We start from the raw sequence: 27,243 nt of genomic DNA, 5'->3' as shown, positions 1-27,243 counted from the left end.
CAGAACTAGTCCATATCTCTGTAATTGGCCACGCCCAGATCCAAGCATCCCCAAACTTGGGGAAAAAACTCAAATATGGATCTGAAATCTGAAGCTCAGGCCCATCTCTACTAGGAACAATTTCCTATTCATTGACATCAAGCACTGTCACTCTCTCCTTCCACTTGCTCCTAGAATCCAACCATTGCTGCTATGCCTGGGTGTGTTAACATACCCAGGCAACTCCATTGCCCACTGTTGTGTTCATTTTATTTCATTGTACTAGTTGTGTCTTCAGTATGAACACTGGTGAGGGCAATGATTTTGTAATTTGCTTTTGGTATGTGTATATATACTATTACTACAGATACAGTATTGTATACATAATAAAAGTTTTGCTTAATCTCTCACTTAATTTGGTTAGATATTGAGACCAGGGAAGGCAGCAGAATATTTTTAAATGGAGACCAAGTTGTACAGAAACAAAAGAGATGCCATCAATTTTGTTTGCCCAACAGGAAAGAAAACCTGCCTACTTCTACAGCTGCTATAACTCATGAAGATATTCTGAATGTCTTAATGCAGTGGTTTTCAACCTGTGGTCTGTGGATCCCTGGGAGTCCGCAGGCAATGTCTAAGGAGTCTGTGAAAGATTGTTGTTACCACAGAACAGGGGTTTCCAATCTGTGGTCCATGGACCTCCAGGGGTCAGCAGACTGTGTCTAGGATTTCCAAAGGGGCCCATACCTCCGTTCAAAATGTTTTAAGGGTCTGCAAATGAAAAAAAGGTTGAAAACCACTGCCTTAATGGAAAAACTACATACAAAGATAAGATTGTTATTAACTGCTGCTTTGGAATTAGCTGAACCAAATAAACACATCAATTCATAAACTGGGAAGGAGGACAGAGTATGCAGAAGTATGTTAATTTTTTCATGGCACTTCAGACATTAAGGAGACCAGCTTAGTTCAAGCCCTGGTGAATAATATCTATGCTTACAATATTAGACTGTGGGGATTTACTGGATATTGTATTGTGGCTATTCCAATCCCTGGCTGTTGCTCTGACCTATCTTTATAAAGCTATTCTGAAAGTTTCATGAACCTTCTCTTATCTCTGTAGACAAGATGACATTAATACATTGTTATTGTTAATTATTTATATATATTGCTGTTAGTATATGTGCAACTGTATAAGAGGTGAAATGTGTTAAACAAGTAACAGGACCCTGTTTTCGACACCTGGCAGTTTAATGGCATGAAGTGTAATTTTCAAAATTATTTAAGTGACTTAAGGCGTACAAGCCCCATTGAAAGTCATCAGCATCACCCCAGTTTTCAGAACCATAAAAGGATGTTTTCAGGCTTTCACATAGTCAAAGGAGATTGAGTTAAAACTGCTTCTATTGTTGATTTTAATTTTACCTTATATAAGTCTCCCCTCTTCCTAAAACCAAAACAACAATAAACCAAAAATGTAATGGGGTGTTTGATAGTCAAATATATATTACTTACTTACCAGGAATTTCTATGACACCCTGCAGAAATTCAGCACCGTGTAAGTTTATTGCTTCTCAATTGCTTGTAGTTATATACTATAAATATTTTAAATTCAGTGAAAAAACATTTCAAGGATCTATTAATCTAAAGTAACAGAGCTCATATATAATTGCAGTTAACTTACAAACAGAGATCTTTGATTTATTCTTGTGCAAAGAGAGCAAGATGTGCTTTGTGACCAAAGTACATACATTAGTGCATTTTATTAGTTAACTAACAACGTAAACACTATGGTATTGAGAGGTAGATACATGCCGACAAGCAGACACTTGATCCCAAGCCAATGAAAACAACAGATAATATGTTGTGCTACATCATTGTAGCATTTTAAACCTTTTATTTTTCTCTTCATATCCTGCCACTGTTCTGTACATGGAACTCCAGCAGAAGTCAATGGGAATACAGGCTCTGAGCCTGCCATCAGCTCTATACCTGCAGACCCTTGCACTCATGTGGAGCTCCACAAGAGTTATTAGGACTCCACACAAGTGCAAGGCTTGGCCCAGGCACATAAAATTGCAGGAGCAGGGCTTTCGAATGTAGCTCAATATCAGCAGGGGCCCACTGCACTATGTATAGATAGAGAGTAGACAGACAGAACACAGTAGTACCTGAACTTCTGACATTGTACTCTGGTTCAGAAGCAGCCCTTCTGAAGACAACAGCAGTATATAGAACAATTTGTTAAAAAAAACCAACAAAAACCTGCTCTTAAAATATATTTTAGTTACAGAGAAGCTGGATTCAGTCACTGCTCCCAAATATGAATTGTCCTAATATAATTCCATGGAATCCTTGGATATATTTTTATTTTCATACTATTATTAACTGTGATTATATATCATATATTATCATGTTATATATGAATATTTACATAGCACTGTAAATGTACATACCACAGTATGTACATATAAACAGACAATCCAAAAAGATTAGAATCTTAAGGCATGTAGTTGAGACAGGGAGAAAAGAAAAGGAGCAATTAAGAGAGGAGATGCAGAAGAATGTACAGATCAAGCGGGGATGAGATGAGGCAAAGGCAATCCTGACAATTCTGAGTTAGATCTTAATGTAACTACGTAGGAATCTTGAATGAGTAATGTTAATCTCTTAACCATGTAGAATTTATGTATGTATATATTTAATATATATGCATTCCAGTAGCACTTGTCATGTGCAAGGTACTGGCCCCTCACACAAGAAGACATAGTTCCTGGCCCCCAAAATCAGTTTAAAAAATATGAAAAAGCTTTAAGCTAGACCAATCCTTGTTTCATATACTCAGAGCACATCCCCACATATCTGGATGCTCTTCTCGTAAGCTTTAATGTAAAAAAAATACAGGTAAGTGATGATCCACTCACAATATCTGAGGAGGAAAATGGAACCTTATCATCTACTTCTTTTGGCACTTGGATATGATATTGATACAGTAAGCACATTAGAAATACCCTAGATAGACAAAATAAGACATGTCAGTGGTTTTCCACCTTTCCTATATTGAGACCACCTTCTCATCTAGCAGGGATGCAATTTCCATTCAGTAATATGGGAAAGAGGGTGGTTGTGACCCTTCGACAACTGATCCCCTGGTTGAGAATCCATGAGATAAACTTTTTTTAAAGATCAAAAATAGACAGCCATACAGACTTCAAGGGCCAAAAGTGTGTAGTAATCTACATGCACACTTTTTCACCCACCCAACGTACATGCATGCTAGGGGCCAGATCCCAAGCCCATTGAAGTCAATGAGAGACTTTCCTTTGACTTCAACAGCTATTAGATCATGCCCAAGGATACCGATACATCCAGACAGATGCCAAAGTGTATGTGAAGTTTAGTTAATGTGCATTTGACAATTTGGCCCCATCTGTCTAAAACATTTTGCTACAAATGAACAAAAATATTTAAAATAAATTTTATCCCTTTTGTTCTCCTTGTAAAAATCAATTATATCACCTTAAATTTTAATTCTCAAACTAGATTCTATTTCCAAGCAGCCATGGTTTCGTGTTTAATTCAGATTTAGAGTCACAGGACTAGAAGGGACCTCCAGTCTCCTGACTAGTAAGTATTATCAAGACCATCCCTGACAGGTGTTTGTCTAACCTGGTCTTAAAAATCTCAAATGATGGAGATTCCACAACCTCCCTAGGCAATTTAGTCCACTGCTTAACCACCCTGAGAGTTAGGAATTTTTTTCTAATGTCCAACCTAAACTTCCCTTGCTGCAACTTCAGGCCATTGCTTCCTGTCCTATCCTCAGAGGTTAAGAAGAACAATTTTTCTCCCTCTTCCGTGTAACAACCTTTTATGTACTTGAAAACTGTTATATCCCCTTTCAGTCTTCTCTTTTCCAGACTAAACAAACCCAATTTTTTCAATCTTCCCTCAGAAGTAATGTTTTCTAGACCTTTAATAATTTTTGTTGCTCTTCTCTGGACTTTCTCCAATTTGTCCACATCTTTCCCGAAATGTGGCGCCCAGAACTGGACACAATACTCCAGTTGACGTCTAATCAGCATGGAGTGGAGCTGAAGAATTACTTCTCTTGTCTTGCTTACAAATACTCCTGCTAATACATCCCAAAATGATGTTCGCTTTTTTTTGCAAGTGTTACACTCTTGACTCATATTTAGCTTGAGGTACCCTATGACCCCCAGATCCCTTTCCGCAGTACTCCTTCCTAGGCAGTCATTCCCATTTTGTTTGTGTGCAATTGATTGTTCCTTCTTAAGTGGGGTACTTTGCATTTGTACTTATTGAATTTCATCCTATTTACTTCAGACCATTTCTCCAGTTTGTCCAGATCATTTTGAATTATAATCCTGTCTTCCAAAGTACTTGCAACCTCTCCCAGCTTGGTATCATCCGCAAACTTGATAAGTTTACTCTCTATGCCATTATCTAAATCATTGATGAAGATATTGAACTGAACCGGACCCAGAACTGATCTCTGCGGGACCCCACTCATTATGCCCTTCTAGCATGACTGTGAACCACTGATAACTACTCTCTGGGAACGGTTTTCCAACCAGTTATGCACCCACCTTATAGTAGCTCCATCTAGGTTGCATTTCTCTATTTCATTTATGAGAAGGTCATGCAAGACAGTATCAAAAGCTTGTAGAAGTCTTTTCCAAGACAGGGGGAAAAAGCTCCAAAGAGTCCCTTAATGTCTCTACTCATATATATCATTTGAAAAATATATGTATAAAATTAATTTTTGTACCACTTACCAAAATACAGTATATGTTCTGCAGTAATGAAACAACATTATCCAATCAGATATGTGCTGGTTAGCTAGTAATCTTCCTAAAAAATAAATTGTGGGCAATGTTTGCCACAATGGATATTTAGTAGCTATTAATTCTAGTGACTAGCCACACAGATTTGAGATGGTCTAATGTTATATTTCATTAATTCCTCCAATTAAATCGTGAACAAACTAGTCCCCTTTCACATATTTGTCACATTCCATCAAAAACCATGTGGAATAATCCCTAAAAGCCTCCTATGTTAAACAGTATCTCTTATTTCATTCTTTATAAGCCTTTCAGTACCTTTATATTCCATCTAAACTATAACTGATAAAAAGAATATAAATATACTTCTTGTGTTCTGAACTATCAACTTTTATAAACAAGATGTTCTAATTTTAAATTACTCTGTTCTGGATTAAATACATAGATATTCTCAAAGTCCACAAAGAAGATATCCTTTAAATTGTATTCAGTACCATTTAATATGGAATAATTTAATTTTTCTTCTGGATTAAAAAATGTTTTTATTAAATATGTGGAACTGATCCTTTAATAAATAATTCATTTCAAGTAACACACGATCATAGTGTAATTACTTCTTAAAATATCAAAATCAAGTTATAGATGCTTTACAAAGACCGTGTTTAATAAAAGCAGCAAAGAATCCTGTGGCACCTTATAGACTAACAGACATTTTGCAGCATGAGCTTTCGTGGGTGAATATGCACTTGCATCCGGAGAACTGGGTATTCACCCACGAAAGCTCATGCTGCAAAATGTCTGTTAGTCTATAAGGTGCCACAGGATTCTTTGCTGCTTTTACAGATCCAGACTAACACGGCTACCCCTCTGATACTTGTGTTTAATAAGTGGCCTGGTTAAGTTTAATTAAAAAAAAATGACTTTGGAGACTGGCTAGCTCAAGGCCTGGTAAGGGAATACAGAACCTTGAAATGAGATATAAATGTTGAACCGTGAGGGTAATTAAGCACTGGCACAGATTGCTAAGGGATGTGGTAAATTCTCCATCACCTGGAGTCTTTAAATCAAGACTGGATTTTTTTTTTCTAAAATATATGCTCTAATTCAACCACAAGTTATTGGGCTAGATATAGGAATCGCTGAGTGAAATTCTATGGCTTGTGTTACGTAGCTGGTAAGAGTAAATGATCACATTGGTCCGTTCTAACTTTAAAAATCTTATGACTCGAAAACCTTTTCTCTCTAGGTCGCTACTTAAAGTGAGCAATGATCGAAAGTCATTATCATCAAAAGGATGAGTAGTGCCCCTATATAAACTAGTCTAAAAATTATTAAAATCATCATTACAGCTGATATCTTTACTGGCAGTTTAAAAGAACCACTGCATGTCAGCTGAAACCAATGCAGCAGAGTAGATATACTCCCTCAGAGTTAAAACAATCAAGTTAATTCCATTAATTGATATTGAACTGATTGATTTATCTAATGTAAACAGAGCCTACACTAAATAATCATAGAGACTCTGGCCTTGGCTACACTACAGAGTTTTGTTGATGCAAGTTACACAGACAATCAAAAACTAGTATAATTGCATCACTTGTGCATGTTCACAAAACACTCCTTCTATCAGCAGATAACACTGACAGAGAGAGCAGTGCACTGTCGGTAGCTATCCCACTGTGCAATTCACCACCTTCAGCAGATAGGAGGTGTGGGAAGGCAGAATGGATCAAAGTGCATGATGGTTGTGGGTTGTATGTCCCATGATGCAGTTTTTTCCATCCCATCATTCCATGGGCCTCTGACAGTTTTGCGGTATTTTTCAATGGCCCCTGTTTACTGTGTGCTCACCATCTGTGTCTGAAAGGATGAGTCCTGCACTGCTCTCTACTGTTGTGGTCACTGTTAGGAACACATCGCAGCTGGTCGTGCAGTATATTATGAGCACCCAATCTGAACAGGAGTCAGAGGTGCCTGACCTGCTGTGTGCCACGGAAAGAAACAACTCCAGATTACTTTTGGCATTCAGGAGCTGCACATGGTGGACCATGGCTTTTGGGCTCGGGAAACAAGTACTGAGGGGTGGGATCGTATCGTTATCCAGGTCTGGGATGATGAGCAGTGGCTGTAGAACTTTCAGATGTGGAAAGCCACCTTCCTGGAACTGTGTGCGGTGCTCGCCCCAACACTGTGGTGCAAGGGCACCAAAATGAGAGCTGCCCTCTTGGTGGAGAAGCACGTGGTGACCGCTCTGTGAGAGCTGGTGACTCCAGACTGCTACCAAACAGTTGTGAATCAGTTTGGAGTCAGGAAGTCCACCGTTAGGGCTGCATTAACCCAAGTGTGCAGGGCCATTAATCACATCCTGCTATGAAAAACTGTGATTCTTGTCAACGTGCATGAAATAGTGGATGGCTTTGCAGCAATAGGATTCCCTAACTGCAGTGGAGTGATAGATGCCACACATATCCCAATTTTGGCTCCGGACTATCTTGTGACAGAGTACATCAATAGAAAGGGGTGCTGCTCTATGGTATTGCAGGTGCTTGTGGCTCACGATGGCCGTTTCACTGACATCAACGCAAGGTGGTCCGGGAAGGTGCATGACGCACATATCTTCGGGAAAACTGGCCTATACAGAAAGTTGCAAGCAGGGACTTTCTTTCCAGACCAGAAGATTCCAATGGGGGATACTGAAATGCCCATAGAGATCCTGGGAGACCCAGCCTACCCCTTACTCCCATGGCTCATGAAGCCTTATATGGGAAATCTGGACTGCAGCAAGGAGCGCTTCAACAATAGACTGAGCAGGTGTAGAATGACCATAGAATGTGCCTGTGGCAGAATAAAAGCTCACTGGCACTGCCTTTATGGCAGACTAGACCTAAATGAGGAAAATATTCCCATGGCCATAGCAGCATGCTGTGCACTCCATAATATTTGTGAGGCTAAGGGTGAAAAGTTTCCCCCGGGGTGGAGCACAGAGGCAGATCACCTGGCAGCTGATTTTGAGCAACCAGATACCAGGGCTATTAGAGGGGCACAATGGGGTGAGGGGGGTGGGCTACTCGAAGCAGGGAGGCTCTGAGGTACCATTTTGACAATAAGCTCCAGTAATGTCTTTCTATACAGCACTCTGCCATGCTTTAACTTGCTGCCTTGCATGAAAATGTTGATGATTCCTGATCATGATTTGTATTCAACAAATGATCAAATTGCCACCATGTATTAATTCCAGCAGCAACAACAGTATGTAGGAGATAAAGATTGGTTATCTTTCAGAGAGTATGTTTTTATTAAATACCAATTAACAACACACACAAAAGGCTTGGTGGGAAAGGAGATAACAATGAAGGGCAGTGTAGGCTCTATAGTTGTGTATAACTCCATCTATCATTTTGGACGCTGTCCAAGGGGGTGGAGTGAACAGGGCACCAAGACGGGCAGGGAAGTTGCAAGGAATATGTGGGAGGAGTATGGGGAGGGCATGGAAAGCAGTTCTGTATTGGCTGCAGGGGGGGAAAGCACACATGAATTCAGCCTGAAGTGTGATTAGAGACTTCAACATCTCCATTTGCTTCTCCATCACTTTTATCATCCGCTCCTGGACAATTAAAATTCGCTACTGGGTCTCCCTTCTGTCATGCTTGTCTACTTTATCATTTTCTTTAAAGTTTCTCTTCATGTCCTGCATTCTTGTTTTTCAGCCTCTAAGGATTGCAGCATCTCTCAAAACATGTCCTTTTTGCTCCTCCTTGGTTGCTTCCTTATCTGGCAGAGGTGCTCCGCGTGTGTTGGGGGCTCCCCTGAATGCCACATCTGCAGAAGCACAAGAAACAAGAAACAGAAGCATGATTGTTTTTACACGCACAGCATCAAAACATTCTAATAAAATGCACCTTTTAAAAAATACAAATCAGCTTCCCACTGTCCTTTGGCAAACACACAGCTCGACAAAAGCCCTAAACATGGTGAGTTCAGCCCGGGGGGAGGTGGGGTCAAGATGTGGCAAAGAATCTTGGTGTTTTTTTTAAGGGGATCATGGCAGGTGACATGGGACAATATTGTAAATTCTGCCATCATTTTCCACAGTCAGGGATCATTGAAGCCGATATCTCATTCCTGAAGGTAAGCAAGGATGCAAGGGTGCATCTCCTTCACACATGTGGCTTCAGACCAGGTACCTATGCTGCTCACCTATGTGCTGCTTTGGTCCCAGCACAAGTGATTTCCGATTGGTGCAGGAAAGTTCCCTAAAAGGAGTGACGGAACAAAGCCAAGGAATCTTCGGCAGAGGATTCACGAGTATGTCCAGGAAAGTTTCCTAGAGATCTCTCTGGAGGATTCCCATGAAATCTTGGTGTGCGTTAACATGCTGTTCCGCTGCACTGCTTATCTGCACAGTGGAATGTGAAGTACAGGCAAACACAGCTAGTCTCGTACATTTCTATCCCTTCACCCACTTCTAGAATATACAAAGCAAAGGACAGCTCTGCCTAATATAACCGAGCAGCATCAACTCAAAAAGATCACTTACCAAAGTTCTCCTCTCCCGTATTATGCGCACCAGAGACGGACTGCTGGGACTGGCTAGATCCCTCCGGAGTGGAAAAGAAATGCTGACTCGCCACACCACCGGACGACTCTGCTGTGTGCTCCACATCATTCCCCAACTCAACCTCCTTGTCCACAACTTCATCCTCTGGGTTGAGTCCGCGGACTGCAGTCTCCAGCCCTGTCGAAGTATCCACTGGGCTCTTGGCGGTGGAGGTGGGGTCGTCGCCAAGGATGGTCTCCAGCTCTTAATAGAAGCAGCAGATCTTCAGCGCAGCACCAAAATGACAGTTTGACTCCCTTGCCTTCTGGAACACCTGCCTCAGCTCCTTTATCTTCGCACGGCACTGATGTGTGTCCCGTTCGTAGCCCTTATCCAACATACCGCAAGAAATCTGATTGCAGGTATAGAAGTTCCTACGGCTGGAGTGGAGCTGGGATTGCACAGCCTCCTCTCCCTACAGTACCAGCAGCTCCAACAACTCAGGTTTGTTCCAAGCGGAAGAGCATTTCCTGCACTGAGCCGCCATGGTCAGCTGGGAAGATGCAACATGAGCTGTCCACACTGAGCAAAGAGAAAGTGGAATTTCAAAAATCCCCAGGTCTTTAAAGGGGAGTGGGGCAGAAGACTGTGTATCTGGGTGCAGGGCAGCAGAATTCGAACTGCTGACCAGCGGTCAGGATGGGCATTATGGGACACCTGCTGGAGGCCATGTAAAGCAGCATAACCAAGCGCAGCATCTACACTGACACTCTGTCGATATAACTTTGCTGCAAAAAGCCAAACAGCTCTCGTTGAGGTCAGCAAAGCAGGAGAGTTTTGTCGGCAGAAAGAGCATTGCAGTGTGTACATCTCCACTGTTTTGTCAATGATAGCTGACTTTTGTCGACAAAACTCTCTAGTGTAGACAGGACCTCTACTACTCTCTAATGCCTACCACTTATCCCTGCCAGTATGGAAGCATGTTGCTGGCGCATTATGAGAGCTTTGCAATGCCACTGACTATGTCTCACTATGGCTTTTTGGGTATATAGAGGACTTCAGTTTCTTGGGCTATCTATCAGGTATCTTTGAAAAGCACTTAATTCACATAAAGGGAAATTTACAACCTTTTTTTGGTTTTTATGAGTGCTGGGGTGGAGGGGAGAGGAAAGACATTTCTAATTACAACTATCTGACAAATAAGAGAACAGTTATAATTAGATAATCCAAGGTGTCAAATAAGGTGTAGGATCTACTAACAAACCACACATTGTGATTCACTCTTTTTGCCACAAGAGAACACAACCCCCGCTATCTGAATGGAAATGACATGTACACATGGTATGCAATCCTGCTCCCATTAAAATAAATGGGAAAACTCCCACTAAGTTAATTGGGAGCAGAAGGGGGAGCATAACAATATTATCAGCGAATCTTTCATAGGATCCCATGGTATTTAGTGAACCTTATAACGGATCTCTATGAAAACACTGATATTGTTTTGAATTAATCATCCATTAAAAATCACAGTAACACTAACTCTAATCACAGAAACATCTTTCAGAAGAGGTATGTTTTAAAATGCATTTTTTTTCTTGAAGGAAATTATTCAGCTACCATTACCTCAATAAATTACATCAGCTAAAGTCTTGTTCCTGCAAATCCCTGAACCTGGCAAACATAGCACAAATTCTTCTATTTGTTCTGTACAGTCTTGGCTCCTAAGAGTAACTTACGTGGGGTCTGTTGTGGGCAGAATTGTTTAACTGATGGTCAGATATATTCAGACACCAGGATATGATTGCCTTCTATGTTTCTGGGGCCAGAATTTGAGACAGTGTTATTTTTAGCACAATAGACTTACTTATTTCTAATTAGTTATGTGAAAATTATTTACTTGAGGTCAATTGTGAATTTCTTGTTTTAGCTAGAACAATCTGTTCCCTAGCCTCCACTAGAAAGACTGCTGGATACCTTTATATACTTATTTTTAAATGTATGTTTAAAATTTTCAGTGCAAAAGAACATCATAGCACCCCTACCCTTGCCACAACTTTCTACTTCCCAGTGAGCAAAACACCTCTCCTCTCCTCCAACTCCCTCCTTAAACACCATTTATTTTGCTAAGTCTTCCAGCTATGAGATCACCATTGACAATTTGCCTCACTTTTCACATTTCTGTTATTATCCCATGGCTCATATTGATATGAAGTAGATTGAAATGTCCTCAGGTTTCTCTTTGCTGTAAAGTTTTAAAATAATAATTATTAATATGTACCAATGTAAAATAAATAACATCAAACAGTAATACTAATTATGGATTTGGAGCACTGTCTGGAGAATTTGGATTCCATAAACAAGAACAATTATTTCAGCAGTTGTTGAGAGCCATGTTCTTGTTCCCATATGTTTCGTTCTGTTTAAAGGGCATTGCGCCCATTTTTTCTCAGACTCTGACATTTTTCAGCAGTCTGAAATTTCAAAAGATAATAAGCACCTTTCTACATGAATGAGCTCAGGAGTTTGAACTAAGATGGCAACATGAGTGTTTTCCCATGCCTTGCCAGTGGTAACATCCTACCCAGAGCCTCATCTTTGCTCTGTTCCTGTATACAGCATTTCCCTAGCTTACCATTTCTTTTCACTATGCTGGTGCTGTACCCAGAACTCCTAGGCTAATGCCATATGCAGAAGTTACAGCACAGGGCATGGATTTTCAGCATAATGAGGGAAAATAAACAGTGAAGAGGGCAGGAGAGAGTGAATATGAAGAAGCAAATAGAACTGATGCATGCAAAATCAGGAGGGGAAGGAACAAAGCTACAGTGGAAAGAGGGAAAATAAATAAACAGAATGTGAAGTTGTGTGAGACACAAATGCAGGAGTAACAGACACTCAAGTGAAAGGTGCAGATGCAATAATCTGATGGCACCATAACAAACTGCAGGACTAAATTTGAGTCGTGATGGTTGGGGTTAGGAGCTCTGCAGAGGGATAACCCTGTTCTCTAATAACCATAGGCTAAATGAAGAACCAGGCAGACTAAAAGTCACCATGATGCAAGACCTCTGCAATAGGAATCCTTTAAGACAGCTCTAAAAAGGACGGGGAGAGTAGACATTTAGTCCAGTCCACACTAACAAAACAACCAAGTATAAAAGGTGAGTTTAAAAACCATACTCAAGCTGTTTTAAAACATCATAGGCAAGAGACAGGATAAAATGGAAAAAAGAAGGTTGCAACCTTTCATGATATGTGACAGATATTTACAATTCTAATTATGTTTAAAACAAGCTTATCCATTAAATCTAATTTATAATTGCCCAGCTTCCTTAATTAAATCACATGTAATGTATGTTGTTATTTTAATCGTGGTTAAAGGCTGATCTTGCATTCTTTGCACATCCAAAACACCTGTTAAAATCAATGGGAGTTTCAACTGCTTATGGCATACAGAGTTGAGTCCATTATTATGGATGTGAGAAAAAGATAAATGTACATACTGCATATTGTATCTATAACTATCTTTCTACCTCTCTTTGTATAAATGCTTTGATTTTAATCAGGGAAACAAAATATAATAAAATTAGAATCCCAAATTAAACAAGTGAAAATTTGATGAATGGAGCTGGAAGATCAGAAAGAATAAGATACAAAAATAAATAAGAGGAAAATTCAAAGACAATATGTTTAAAAAAAACAATAATGTTATTGGCCAGGCATTTCTCTATGAAAGTTCTAAAATTTAATTTATTTAGGTTTACGTATCTAAAATGATAAGGAAGCAAAATTTCTGCACATAAGGAGCATATGGACTTAGATCTAAGTCCTGCCCACTGCTATACTGGGGGTGAAGCTGTTACAGAGAACAAGCAGCAGGGATGTATCACTCCAAAGCACTTAAGAAAGCGAAAGGGAGAAAGGTGAGGTGTCACGGCTACAGGTGATGCAGTCTACACACCAGGCCCTCAAGAGGATATGGTCTGCTAGCTAGAAGGCACATCTAGTCCTCCAGCCAGCTAGTGTATATGCTACAGAGGCACTTCCAACTCCTTTCAGCAACCCAAGTGAGCCCTGTGGTGATTCCTCTATCATGCCTATCCATAGGAATTCTATCCTGGGCACCAGGATTTCAACAGCCGCAAACTCATCTGCTACTGTCTTTCCTACACTGTACCCATCCACCTAGGCAACTTGCCTTGCAGTTCTGGCCAGGGCAAGATTTGACTTTGTTTGTATTATATAAACAGTAAGATGTCAAGTTGTGCCTTTTTTTTTTCTTGGTAGATTTACACAAATAGGTTGGGGGTGGGGAGAGGGAATGAAAACATTTCTGACATTTGCTTTTAGAGTACTATGGTTATGTAACACTGTGACGAACTAAACACCGAAAAGGCTAAGTACCATGACAAATTACCACAGTCCCAGGCTTTGAATCTGCTTATCAAACTAGAGAACATCTTAATAGATTTCTAAGCAACGTACTTGTAAAGTGTGAAGACATTTTTATGTTTATTCTATGAGTAGCTATTCCATTCATTAAATATATTTTTGACGCATATGTGAGATCTATGTATACTGACTTACATCTGCACAAACAAAATCCAAGCAGCCAAAATCTACTTGGTTTACCTCAATACTCCCTTCCCCCCCAGACACAGACTACTTCTAAAAAACAAAGGTAAAAAATGAAAGGTGTAATTATATGTCATGGCATATATCTGTATATGTTTAAAAGATACGACCATTCAAAAGAACAATTATATTCACAGCCCTGCTCCTACTGAAGTCTATAGCAGAACTCCCATTGAATTCAATGGGAGCAGGAGCATGCCTTTTTTAAAAGGTGAGAATTGTGTAATGAAGATTAAAGACATTTTTAATTTTTTTCTTGAGGGTGACAGCAACTCAGACTACTTTATGAATTTATTTATTGGGAGAGTTGGGAATGGAAGGAGAAAAGTAATAAAAGTATGAATTAAAATGACTCTTAGTCCCCAAACTTAAATTGGATAATACAGAAGGCTTTTCAATGGAACTGATATTGCTAAAATGTTTTCTTTACAAACACGTACTGTCAAAGAAGCCATAGTATAAATATCTGTATATATCTGAGAGCTTGCCATAGAAACAAACTGCTGTGTAAACAATATGTTTTGAGGGGACTGGTGAGAATAAATTTCACGAAGATCTAGATAGTTTTCACACCTTTCTGTTGCTCTGGTTTGTCTAGATTTTGTTGTGTACCATATACTGCCTAATAAATCTATTGCTTTTACTACTTAGTCTTATGTATAAATTGCCACTGATGATCCTTCTAGCTCAGCAATTTAATACAACAAGAGCAGAATTCAGATCCGCAAAAATGTTTGCTATAAAAAGTTACCATTGTGGATACTGAAATCATTAGGAAAGGACCTCTATCTTTTAATATATCTGCTTCATGAACATCTTTGCAACAGCATAGCAACCATACATCGATTCAATATTTCACTAACTGGCCATATCACAAGCCTGAAAATAATCATGTTTCATTTGTAATTAAAATTGGGTCCATCTTTGTAAAATGCCTCCCTCAAAAAATGTTATACTGTTATCTAAAAGGTTTCCTCTTCATTAAAAAAGATCGGATATCCGGATGCCCCTAATTCCTCCAGTAGCCTTACTATAAAATCTTTAGATTCTAAATTAATTCTGAAATCGATACCTTTAAATTATCTCTCGGTAGCAGATGGGATCTTGAGGCCACCTTGGAGAGGGGAGAAGATTTTTGCAGTGGGGGAGGGAGAGGGACTGAAAGCTGGAAGGCAGCCGCCAGAAGCAGCTGGAAGGCTGCTCTGCCTGTTCACATGCTGCTGCTCTGCAGCAGCTGCCAAAAGTACAGATCAGTCTTCGCTGCTGCTGCCCGGTGATTCATTTTCAGCCTGCTCATCAGGACAGGACAACTGTCTTCTGCAATGTTAATGGGTTTTATAGAACGCCAAGGAGAGCACCCTGACCCGGGGAAGTCCATAAAAGGCTAAGAACTAACCTGCCAAGCCTCCACCTCCACCTGCATCTGGGAGAGCGCAGAGCACCTGGCGTGGGGGATGCTGGGTCTGTATGTTCTGAAGCTGAGGCCCAGCAGTAAAAGGAAGGTCGCTTTCCACAACCCCACAAAACATACCCAGCTCGGGGCTGTTTGCAGGTGCCCCCCAGGGTCTGACTTTCCACAGACTTTGATGAGTAGGAAACGGGGCTGCTCAGCATCTGGTGCCTCGGCAGTTGTGTCACAAAAATCCTCCCCCTCTGCAGCGGGCTGGGGAGAGCTCCTGTCTGGAGGAGGACCCCAGCGGGATCGGTTTACAGCCCCCCTCCTCGCCGTGCCAATTACCGCCGCGGATTCAGTGCAGTTACATAACGTGAGGGTGCACGGTGCACCCCACCGTGATCTTCACACCAGCCCTCAGCTCCGCATCACTGGGGAGCAGAAAGGTGCATCTGTCACCTCGGCCTCAGGACCACGTTCCGCAGGGCCACATCTCCAACAGCTTCTGAGTCAATGGGCTGCGAGGCGCAGGGACAAAGCAGGGAAGCGCGCCTGGTAACCGCAGACGAGAAAGGGCTCATGTGGTGTTTGTGGGGTGGGAGGTCCGGGGGGAACGGCGAGGAATCTGCGGGGTGCAGAGAACGGCCAGGAGGGTCTAATTCCTGCAGATCCAGAAGGTGCGGGATGATCTGGTATGTGCAAAAAGGGCTCTCGCGGAGATCTCGTGTGTGCAGAGAGAAGGCTGCAGAGGGCTCTGGTGTATGCAGAGAAGGGGTTGCAGAGAGGGAGCCGCGGGGATCTAGTCTGTGCAGAGGGGATTACTGCAGGGGGGTCCAATGTATAGTGAGAGGGGACTGCAGAAGGGATCAGGTAAGAGAAAAGAAGGAGCTGCCTGGGAAACGTGTGCAAGGCGCTGTAGTGGGGACCCAGTATGCGGAGAGGAGGTAAAGGGCGGGGGAGGCTGCAAAGGGGGAGCTGCTGGGTTCTGGTAAAGGGATGCGGGCGGTCTGGTGGGTGCAGAGAGGAGGTTGCAAGGAGATCTGGTACCTGCAGAATGGAGGAGAGGTATGCAGGTGCCGGATCTCTGGTTAGCGCAGAGGCAATAAAGGGAAGGTCAAGTTGGTGCAGAGGGGCTTTATAGTAAGAGGCTGCAGAGGGGTCATGTGTGTGCAGAAAGGAGTTGGTGGCTGGGAGAAACGCTAGGGAAGGACCGGCATGTATTTCTAGCAGCATCTTTTAAGATACTGAGGGAGGAGGGATCTCGCTCTAAACCGCTGTTGTTACGCAATGTGGGGTTTCCAGAAGTGTTCAACGTCTTCCCCCTTCTTTCTACCAAACGGTCCCCTGCATCCCGTTTTCTGGATATTTCAGCCTATGCATGACCCTTCTGTGCAGAATGAGACACAATTAAAAAAAACACTGTACTGAGCACACACAATTGTCATGTGCGAACAAACTCCCTTTGTAATTTCAGGAATCTGCCTCTTATAGGTTGGCCAAATACTTGGGAGGGATGGAAGGAGGGGAGAAGGGAAGTTCCCACTTTTGAGTTACACCCCCAGTATACGGTTCCTCTTAGCTCTCTAACTCGGTTATTTTAAAACGTGTTATTCTTAAGCTGCACGTTTTGCTGCCCTTGCCACATTCTACCTGCGTCGGGACATCCTGCCTAAATTCCCTTAGAGATTGACCTGTCCCCGTCCCTTAGCTATAAAACATGCTAGATTTCTTAATAATACAGAACACAGCAGTCAAGCGACAGCAGCTTTTATGAAACTTCCTTTCTTTTGACTGGTTGGGTCACCGAGAAAAACGCCTTGATTCTCACACGAGTTCTGCCGATCTGCCTCAACTTGCCTCTCCTTTGTTTTGATCTCTGGAAATGAAATTCTCCTTTCGTCTCCTCTCCCTCCTTCTCACGCCTTCCTGTGGGAAATGACTTGGATTGCACACCAGCGTTTGTTATCTCCACCCACCTCCATTTTCACCTCGTTCTGTTCCCAAGTAAACAGGAGCGCAGCACATCCACCGTGCAGTTTACCACATCAAAGGAGTGAGATGAGCGCGCTTATTCCAAAGCTTATTCCTGAAAATATCTTGCAGACGCACAAAAGGGTGGACCACTTAAAAGAAACATCTGTCACACGAACCAAGTCGATCAAGAAAGTAATCGCAAGGGTCTCTAGCAATTTGCTCTTCATAATGGGTTTGATGACCTTGCAGAGACTACTGATCTTCCTTTTAATTTTCGCATGGTCTGTTTGCACTGGAAAACATAATGACCTTTTCTCTATTGCTTTTCAAGTGATTAGAAATGTCAAAGGCTTCCGGCTATCAGCAAAACATGCCCAAACGCAAATTATTAAGCGAGCGATCAATGCCTGCTTTTGATGTTGGTGGTATTTATATCCTAATCAATATAGCAGTCAGTCTCTCATCTTAAATCAGGTCAAGGCAGATTGCTGTGGACACAATTTCCCTCCATTTGGTCAATAAAAACAACAACGCACACAAAGTATTAAGAAAAGAAAAGCAATGTTACACAACTTTGCTCGTTACGAGTATTTGTAAGCGCTAAAAAGAGGCAGACAGAACCACATTGCTTTAAGCTTTTAAGTACTAACATATGGCACAAAAGCCTCCTTCTATTTCCATCCTATCCAGTTCATCCACTTTCACTAGCAAACACTTCTGCCACTTTTCCGGGGGAAAAGGAATCTGCACCGACAGGATGTCAGACAGTTTGACACTTTACAACCCTCTCATTTTATCCCCCACTTCTATCAGCAACAGAACTTCGCCATCTGCATCTAGAGATGTATGTATGTAGGGAGAAGTTTTTATTTATAGATTTAAAAATCATATCCCCCTCCCCCTATTGTCAAACCCCGCAGCGGACTTTGAAAAGTAATCCTAATCCTTGAATATCGTGCAGGCAAACACTTCACAGCTCACTTTCTCTTCACTATCACAAGATGTTCGCCCCCTCATCCTTTATTGCTAGCAAACAGCGGGATGAAGCAAAGCCGACAGCACTTTATTGTAACCATGCAGTTCACCGCATCCATGCAAGAAATTCCAACCCCATCATGAACCCTAAATTAGCATCCAAGAGCAAAGGGAACACTTACAGTTTGCGTTGTGTGTTGTCACCTGCTGCAAAGGATAAAACTCAAAAGGGCAGCTTTTCAGAGAGAGAGAGAGGAGTATTTAATTCAGATCAATGGTGAATCGGTCCCTGCCTCGCCCGCTCTCTCTGCGGCTTAAATCCCCTTATAGAGCGCGCTGCGAGCCCAGCGGCTGCTTCCACACGTTCCTCCGCTTTGCGCTGCACTGCAGATCGGGAATCCCAGAGAAATCCAAGGTTCCCTTGCTGGATGGAGCTGCCTGCGCACGCGCTGCAGTTCCCCGAGTGTCAGATTTTGTTTGCCAGGAGATAGGCGCATGCGCTGTCACAACAGCGAGGCCGCTGCCCTTGCTTCTGCTCTCACTTGCTGTCAAAGATCGGATCCCGGAGCAAAACCTAGTGTGGGGGCAGGGGGCAGGGGAGAGGAAAAGAACAAAGCGGCGGGGGAGGTAAAACAGGGATGGGAGAGTGGAGGAACAAAAACAGAGTGACCAGATCAGTAAAACAGGGGGAAGGACAAAAAAAGGGGGAAGAGGAGCAAAAACATTGAGGAAGGGAAGCACGGGGGCTCAGGGCCACAGGGGGGCAAGTGGGGCAATTTGCCCCAGGCCCCGGGTCCTGCAGGGGCCCCCACGAGAATATAGTATTCTATAGTATTGCAACTTTTTCTTATGGAAGGGGCCCCCGAAATTGCTTTGCCCCAGGCCCCCTGAATCCTCTGGGCTGCACTGCACGGGCTACAACACTGGGGAGCGATAAAAGAGGGGCAATCACGAAAGGACCAACAAAAACGAGGAGGACAAACGCAGGGGACAAAAACCACAACAGAGAGTGGAGCAAAAATGTGTTGTTGGGGAAGAGCAAAAATGTAGGAGGAGGGGGCAGGTGAGCAAAAGCATGGTGAAAGAGTGGAAAGGAGCAAAACAGGGAGGGTACTGGGGAGCATATCTGGAGAGGGGGCAGAGGAAAAGAAACAGGGAAGATGGACTAACATAAAAGAGGGGTTTTTGGTTTTAAACATCACCTTTTCAGGCCTTTGGTACACTAAATTTTTCTTTCATCTGCAGGTCACCTTTAAGAAATTGTCAAATACTACACACAGTTGTCCATCACTCAACATTAAAATGGATGGGGAATATAGTCTGTTTTGTCCCTGAATTCTTTCAGTGGTTAAAGAAAAAAATATTGGGGCAATACATTGCTTTCACAAAAGTGCCGTCTACACATCCTTTACACGCATACTGGGCTGTTTTATTGAGTGCATTGTCACTGACAGTTTATTTCCACAACAATTTCAAACTTTCTATAAGAAAATGGATGTTAGCTGACTGTTTTTAGTTTAGCTAGCCATGTTCCCTCATTTAATGTGATAAACTGGTGACTGACCCCCTTCTTTATATTGTTATTAATATGAACATTAAAAATTTGTATTGCGCTAGCTCCTAGAGGCCAGGGCCCCTTTGTGTAGGCACTATACAGACATGTACCAAAGAGACTATCCCTGCCCTGAAGGTTTTATAATCTACGGCCTTGCTCCTGCAAAGATTCACAGGCTTGATTAACTTTACACAGTGTGAATAGTTCCACTGACTGTTCACAATGCATAAAATTAAGCAATGCATAAATCTAAAGTGTAAGACTGTAGACTACAGGTGGATACAACAAACAGATAAAGGGAGCATAAGGAAATAATGCTAACTGTGGAAAGCAGTACTAATTGGAAACCAGATACCTGACCATTTTTGAGGGTTTTTTAGGCATCACACCGGAGAAGAGTTTTAAGCAAGGATTTGAAGAAAGATATTATTATTTAATTGCACACAATTGATTTAACTGTGGTTAATAATCATCATGAATTATTACTGTTAATTTATTTGTATTGTTGAAGTGCCCAAAGGCCCAACCAAGTTCAAGGCTGAATTCTGCTAGGCATTGTACGAATACATAGGAAGATACAATACTTCCCCTTAAGAGTTTCCAATAGATCTGATTTATTTGCCATTATAAACTGTATCTTTATTTACTTTGACAATTTAAAAAAATAAAAGATGGGAAGGGGAGGAAGGGGAGAAAATTCCAAAACACAAAACTTGGTTTCAAAACTACTTAAGATGATGAAGTTTACTTAGATAACAAAATTACGTACCACATAATTTACAAAACAAAAACATTTAAAATAAGAAGTAATGTTTGCAGTATTGTTATAGCCATGAGAGTCCCAGGATATGAACATGCTTAACAATCTGATCGATCTATCTGTCTATCTTGACACTCTGGTTACCTTCTTCAGACCTGAGGAACAGGGGCGGCTCTAGACATTTCGCTGCCCCAAGCAGGGTGGCGTGCTGCGGGGGGTGCTCTGCCGGTCACCGGGAGGGTGGCAGGTGGCTCTAGTGGACCTGGAGGGATAGCTCAGTGGTTTGAGCATTGGCCTGCTAAACCCAGGGTTGTGAGTTCAATCCTTGAGGAGGCCACTTAGGGATCTGGGGCAAAAATTGGTCCTGCTAGTGAAGGCAGGGGGCTGGACTCAATGACCTTTCAAGGTCCCTTCCAGTTCTAGGAGATTGGTATATTACCTATTACCTCTCGCAGGCATGCCTGCGGAAGGTCCGCTGGTCCCGCGGCTTTGGTGGAGCCGCGGGACCAGCAGACCCCCTGCAGACACGCCTGCGGGAGGTCCACCGGAGCCGCCCTCCTGGCGACTGGCAAAGCGCCCCCCCGTGGCATGCCGCCCCAAGCACGCGCTTGGCGTGCTGGGGCCTGGAGCCAGCCCTGCTGAGGAAGAGCACCGTGAAGCTCAAAAGCTTGTCCCTTCCACCAACAGAAGTTGGTCCCATAAAAGAGATTACTTCACCCACCTTGTCTTTCTCAATAAAAAGAAATAGAATTTCATCCACTCTTGTGTTGTTTATTCACCTGCCTCAGTTAGATCTCTGAAATTACTGACATTTTTCTTTAGTCTTGATTAACTTAAATAATTTTGAATCATCTGCATTTTGCCACCTCATTGCTCACCCTGTTTTCCATATCCTTACAGCACCTCGTATGGAATCTTGTGGCACTGGATTGTTAACTTTTAGCCATGATGAAAACTGACCTTTTTTACTAATATTTTCTATCTTTTATCCAGTTTCTGATTTATACTACTTTGTCTCTCACCAGTATAACCATATTATTATTTTTGAGTGTCCAACATAGACACCTGAAAGGGACGTGGTGCTGAACACTCATCATCTGAAAAATCAGGCCTCTTTTCCCATGTCTAGCATAGGCAAACAGCTAATATGTTTTAAAACACAACCAAACATATTTTAACTAAAACAATTTTGAACTGGGTTTTGTGTATAGGGGTCCATAGAAGAAAATGCCAAAATACCCATTGAGTTAAAGATGGGCAGAATTTTACCCATATTATAGACAGGACAAGTCATGTCATATGTTTTAAAATATGATTTGCCCTGTGTATGCAAGGTGCAAAGACCTGTTAAAAATCATGTTAGTTAAAATGTATTTGCAAACACATTTTAAAACAAAATCTGTTTTCTTTATCTAGCTGTTCCCAATCTGGAGCATGCAAAATCACTAGTCCCTTTTGAAAACATTAGCCCATTCTTTTATCCATAATTTTAAAATACACCTCTACCTCTGTTACCCAGGGTTCTTGCAACCCAAAGCTCTTGGTAACTTTTAGTCTGTGCGAGGAGGTGTCAGGAAATAAATCAGGGAAGACACGGCCATCCGACCAATAGATGGCTGGCACAAACAGGACAACACAAGAGTGCTTTCACTTAAAGCTAAACTTTACTAGTCTCGAGCACTTAAACGTCCGCAACAAGATTAGTAACACACCCCCAACCCTTGATAATTACCAAAGCCGAGTGTGGCTTTCGAGTGACACAGCGGCAGGCTTCCGGTGGCCAAATCTTCTGCCGGTGGGGACCGCAAGATGTATCCAGAGGGAGAGTCCAAAGAGAGTTCAAAAGAGTCCCCAAATGAGTCCCCCCATCTCAAGCTTTTTCCCCTTATTTATACATTAGTAATAGAATGACATGTCCCTTAAAGAAACCTTGTAAGCAATTTCAATGATCCAGCAAGAGGTTCCTTCTGATTATTGATTAACCGGGTGTGGGTATTTCCAGGGTTTTCAGCCTTGAGACCCCAATAGACATTCCTGAGGGTACATCCTGCTCTTTTAAAATGCATGAATCAGCAACTTAAACAAAATTCTTATCAGGAAGGATGCAGGGTCAAGCTGCCCTTGCTGTGGCACCCAAAACCACCTCCCCTCCTGCCTTCGTCAAGCTGAGATTGCTGAATGGCCAATTTAAAGCTTGCTGACTAGGCTGCCTTTAACAATAAGCCATAGTGGTTTTAGGCACTTTACTGGTTTGCCAAAGTCTCCCCGTACACCTCGATATAACGCGACCCGATATAACACGAATTCAGATATAACATGGTAAAGCAGTGCTCTGGGGGGAGGGGGAGGGCGGGGGTCTGTGCACTTCGGTGGATCAAAGCAAGTTTGATATAAGGCAGTTTCACCTATAACACGGTAAGATTTTTTGGCTCCCGAGGACAGTGTTATATCGAGGTAGAGGTGTATAAATACAACACAAAAACCTTTTTGAATAAGAACTCTATGTAAATAAAATATACCCGCCAATACTACACTGATAAACCTCAATGCAAGTCTATATGCAAACTTAATTCTTCCTTAAATCAAAACTCTAATAAACATTTCTTATTAAACTTCAAACATACAATATTATTAATAAGAAACTAATAATAAACATATTAATAATAAACATACAAAAATTCTACTCTCAATCAACTAATATATTAACTGATAATATTTACTATCTAAATATATATGTATCCTTTACAAGAAATAATTTACATAACAAAGTTAAGATTTCAAACAATAATAAATAGTGATAAAATAGGGCAGAGTAAGAATAAGGCGCTTGGCTTTCTGCGGCCCTCTGCCTCATGTAGTCACTTAAAGCTAGTGGTAAATGGGTGTAAAACATTACCAGATCAGAACGTTAATATTTTACACTCGCTTTGCATTCACTGTAAATGGATGCAAATGACCACACAATATGTAAAGTTAGGGAGAATCAGGCCTAGTGTGGACAATGTAAGATTTTTTAATTTCCTTTCTCTATTGAGTACTTTGACATTGTAAATAATGTAAACCATTGTCATTTAGGACTTGTCTATACGGTGCACCAATGCACACCAGAGTGGTATGAATTTTAATGTGTACTAATGTGAAGTGCATTAACTGGCCCACATGGAGCCTGTTGGCATGGACTAAACACACACCAGAGAACTTTTTGTGGGTGCCAGTAGGGTTTACATGAGTCAGTTAGGTTGCAACCCATTGGTGCACATTGCTGCACTATGTTGACAAGTCCTTAGCAACTTTAAGTGGCTTTTGAAACTAAGGACCAGACGGGCTACAGTGGAGCTATAGCAATTTACATTAGGTCAGGATCTGATTCAGAGTTTTTGTATTTAGTATGAATTAGAGTTTCTCATAGAACAGGAATGTGTTGGGGTAGAAGTATACATGCAAGACCAGGTGCTTATTACTTTTTGATCTTAGGTACTTATATGACCCCCATTACCATAGCATCTGAGAATATATTATTCCTCAGATTATGCCTATGAAGTACTATTATCCCCATTTTATAGATAGTATATAATCACAGAGAGACTGAGTGATAAGATCACAGAGGAAATCAGTGGTGGAGCAGAGACTAGAACCTGAGTCTCTAGAGACCCAGGCTAATAGCCTAACTACTAGACTCTCCTTTCTCACTTTTCACTTAAATGTTCTTTCTAAACAGAATATTGATTATATGACTCATTCACGGAAGTTGCTCCTATCTGGAACATGCTTAGAATAATTTAGATCCGGGGTTCTCAACTTCATTGCACCGCCACCCACTTCTGACAACAAACATTGCTACACAACCCCAGGAGGGGGGAGCAAAGCCCACTTTGTGGTCCTGACCCAGTTTGAGAACTGCTGATTTAGATTTTCTAAATAAGATGTAAAATCTAACATTAAATTATTATGACTTTAAAGCTAAACAGTTGAGACCATAGGCGCTGACTTCCCTGCTTTCCCCTGCATGCTGGACTCCCCTCCTCTGCCCCCAGCCCCAACCCTTCCATGCGGCCCCGCCTCTGCCCCGCCTCTTCCCACCCCTGCCCCACCCCCATTCCAACTAAACAACCTTCCCTGCCACAGCCCTGCCTCTTCCCTGCCTCCTCCACTGAGCACGCCATGATCCCGCTCCTCCCCCTCCCTCCCTTCAACCCCCCCCAGCATGCCACCAAACAGCTGTTTGGTGGCAGCCAGGGGGAAGTGCTGGGAGGTAGGCGGAGGGGCAGGGACGCAGCGCACTCAGGGGGAGGAGGAGGAAGTGGGGTGGAGGGTAAGAGAGCTTGGCTTCAGTGGGAGCAGAGCTCCCACTAATTTTTCTCCATGGGTGCTTCAGCCCTGGACCACCCACAGAGTTGGTGCCTATGGTTGAGACAAAATTCTCTCTCCATTTGGAAGAAAGTAGCATTTCCTGATTGTCATAAATTGCTCCATGCGGGACAAAAAAGAAGACTGGTGTCAGAAGCCATATCTGCCGGATGACACAGAAGTGTGTCAGAAATTGCATCCCCTCACCTGTCCAATGTGCTGCACCAGAAGATGTAACATCTGACATTGTTCTCTGGCTTCTGTAATAAATTGCATCCCCTTCACCAATGCTGGGAGCTCGTGAAGCGATTCAGTTTCTGGCACAGCTCCATATTACTATTATTATTACAGTAGCACATAGGTCAGAAAAGGGTCCCATTATGCTAGGCACTGTACACACATATAATAACAGGCAATCCCTGCCCTCTATTATCTGTCAGAAATTGCACCTTTGGATTTTGAATTTTTGAAGGAGAGAAAAAAAAGGTGCGAAATGTCAGAATTATCAAAGAAGCAAAGTCTGACAGGAATACATGCAGCCTCCTCCATTCTTCTCCCCCACTTCAACACACAGTGCAACTCCAAGGAACAGAGACTTCAGCCATTAAAAGCTGCAGTCATGAGTCTTCCAAGAGGATCTGTAGGTAGTCAATCTATCAGCAGGTAGCTTGTGGTTAATGAGGTGCTTTGCTTTGTTTTGTTTTTACTTAATCCTCCTGTTTTAACAGACACATATAATTGCAGAGTACCTTTTAAGTGGTTGCATTTCCCTTCTCCATTGTGTATTGAACATTTGCCAGGCCCATCCGCATATATGTATTGTACAGGAAGTAATAACAGCTTAGATATAACTAGAAGGAGTATATATTTATATATACATATTTCCTAATATTCTCAAATGCATGTGATGCATTCTTAACAGTGATTTCCCTTACATTTTACTCCTTTTCCCCCTCCTTCTTGGCAGCAGTGTCTTAAGTCCAAGATTCACTTGCCTGTTGTGCAGCAAATTGAAAGCAGCAATGCAGCTGTACAGATTGACAAGAAGAGGCTGCTTCAGGGCTTTTTGACTAACCAAGGCTGCTGGTGACACCCACCACAATTTGAGGGGGTGAAATCCTTGATGGTCTGGAGAAAAAAAAGTGTGACCAGTGTTATTAATTTCATTATGACTAAAGATTATATATAATACAATCAAGAATCAACACAAATTGCATTTGATTACATAATTACATTTTACATATATCCATGTATTTATTATTACATACATATAATTATGTAATCTTCTTATTCAAATTCCTCCTAAAGCTTTTCTTTTTTCACAATGACCATAAGAGCTGAGGCAAAACAAATAACATTAATACTAATGATCTAAATTCTTCCCACTTCTGTTTTGTTCTCAGCAGCCTTGCCCCAGCCTTGTTGCATGATTTTGGTCAGATCACATAACCTTTCTGTGTCTGAGTTTATCCCTAGTAAATTAGAGATAATAATACTTACCTACTACCCAGGTATTTTACAAGGCTTACTTAATGAAGTGGGTGCAGTTCTTTACTACATATTTTCTGATGGCATGAAGAAACCAATTGCCTTCGCTTCAGGAACATTCACTATGCCTGAGAAGAAATATGTGCAAATAGAGCAAGAAGCTCTCAGCATGATCTTTTGAATTCTGAAGTTCCATTCCTATCTTATTTTACATTGCTGATGGATCATTACTTTCAATTCTTGGACCAAAAGATGGGATTCTGTCATTAGCTGCTGCTCTTATGCAATTATGGTAATTGCTACTTTCAGCTCATTCCTATACTATTCAATTCCTTAAAGGGACTCAGCATGACAATGCTAATGGGATGTTGTGCCTGCCATGCCCAAGCTCTGGTCAATCCAAAGAAACTTTGGACAAAGTATTTTATCTCAATTTGATGGCTAGGTTACCTATTACTAACACAGATATCAACAAAGAAATTGCTAAAGATGATGTGCTTTCTCTTGTGAAAGGAATGGTACTACAAGGTACAGTGTTGGATCATAAGAATCAATGTGAATTATCTGTGAATCACGGTTGCATCTTATGAGGAATGCAAGTTATCATTCCAAAATCACTTCAGTCTCAGGTTTTGGAAGCTCTTCAAGAAGGTCATTTTGGCATTGTGCGGATGAAGGACATAGTCCAGAGTCATATCTGAGGCCAGGGATCAACACAAATATTGAGAGGAAAGCGAAGTGCTGTACCACGTGTCAGCAAATTCAGCATGATCCTGGCCCAGCTCGTCATGGCCT

The 27,243-nt window shown here is 41.8% G+C and overlaps 1 protein-coding gene across 2 annotated transcripts in view; it reads right to left on the bottom strand.

Annotated features, from left to right (window-relative positions):
* VSNL1 (visinin like 1) overlaps positions 1-18,755 on the bottom strand; it is a 137,691-nt gene extending 118,936 nt beyond the window's left edge. The window contains exon 1 of one of the 2 annotated variants that reach the window (XM_039531987.1): positions 18,481-18,755. The gene's annotated coding sequence lies outside the window, so the exon portion shown is untranslated. The remainder of the gene's footprint in view (positions 1-18,480) is intronic. The other variant, XM_039531986.1, reaches the window with a different exon arrangement.
* Between the last annotated feature and the right edge of the window lie 8,488 nt (positions 18,756-27,243).

Source organism: Mauremys reevesii, linkage group 3, assembly GCF_016161935.1.
Source record: "Mauremys reevesii isolate NIE-2019 linkage group 3, ASM1616193v1, whole genome shotgun sequence".
NCBI lineage: Eukaryota > Metazoa > Chordata > Testudines > Geoemydidae > Mauremys > Mauremys reevesii.
Note: the sequence above shows the minus strand (reverse complement) of the source record. Positions and strands in the feature narration are given on the sequence as shown.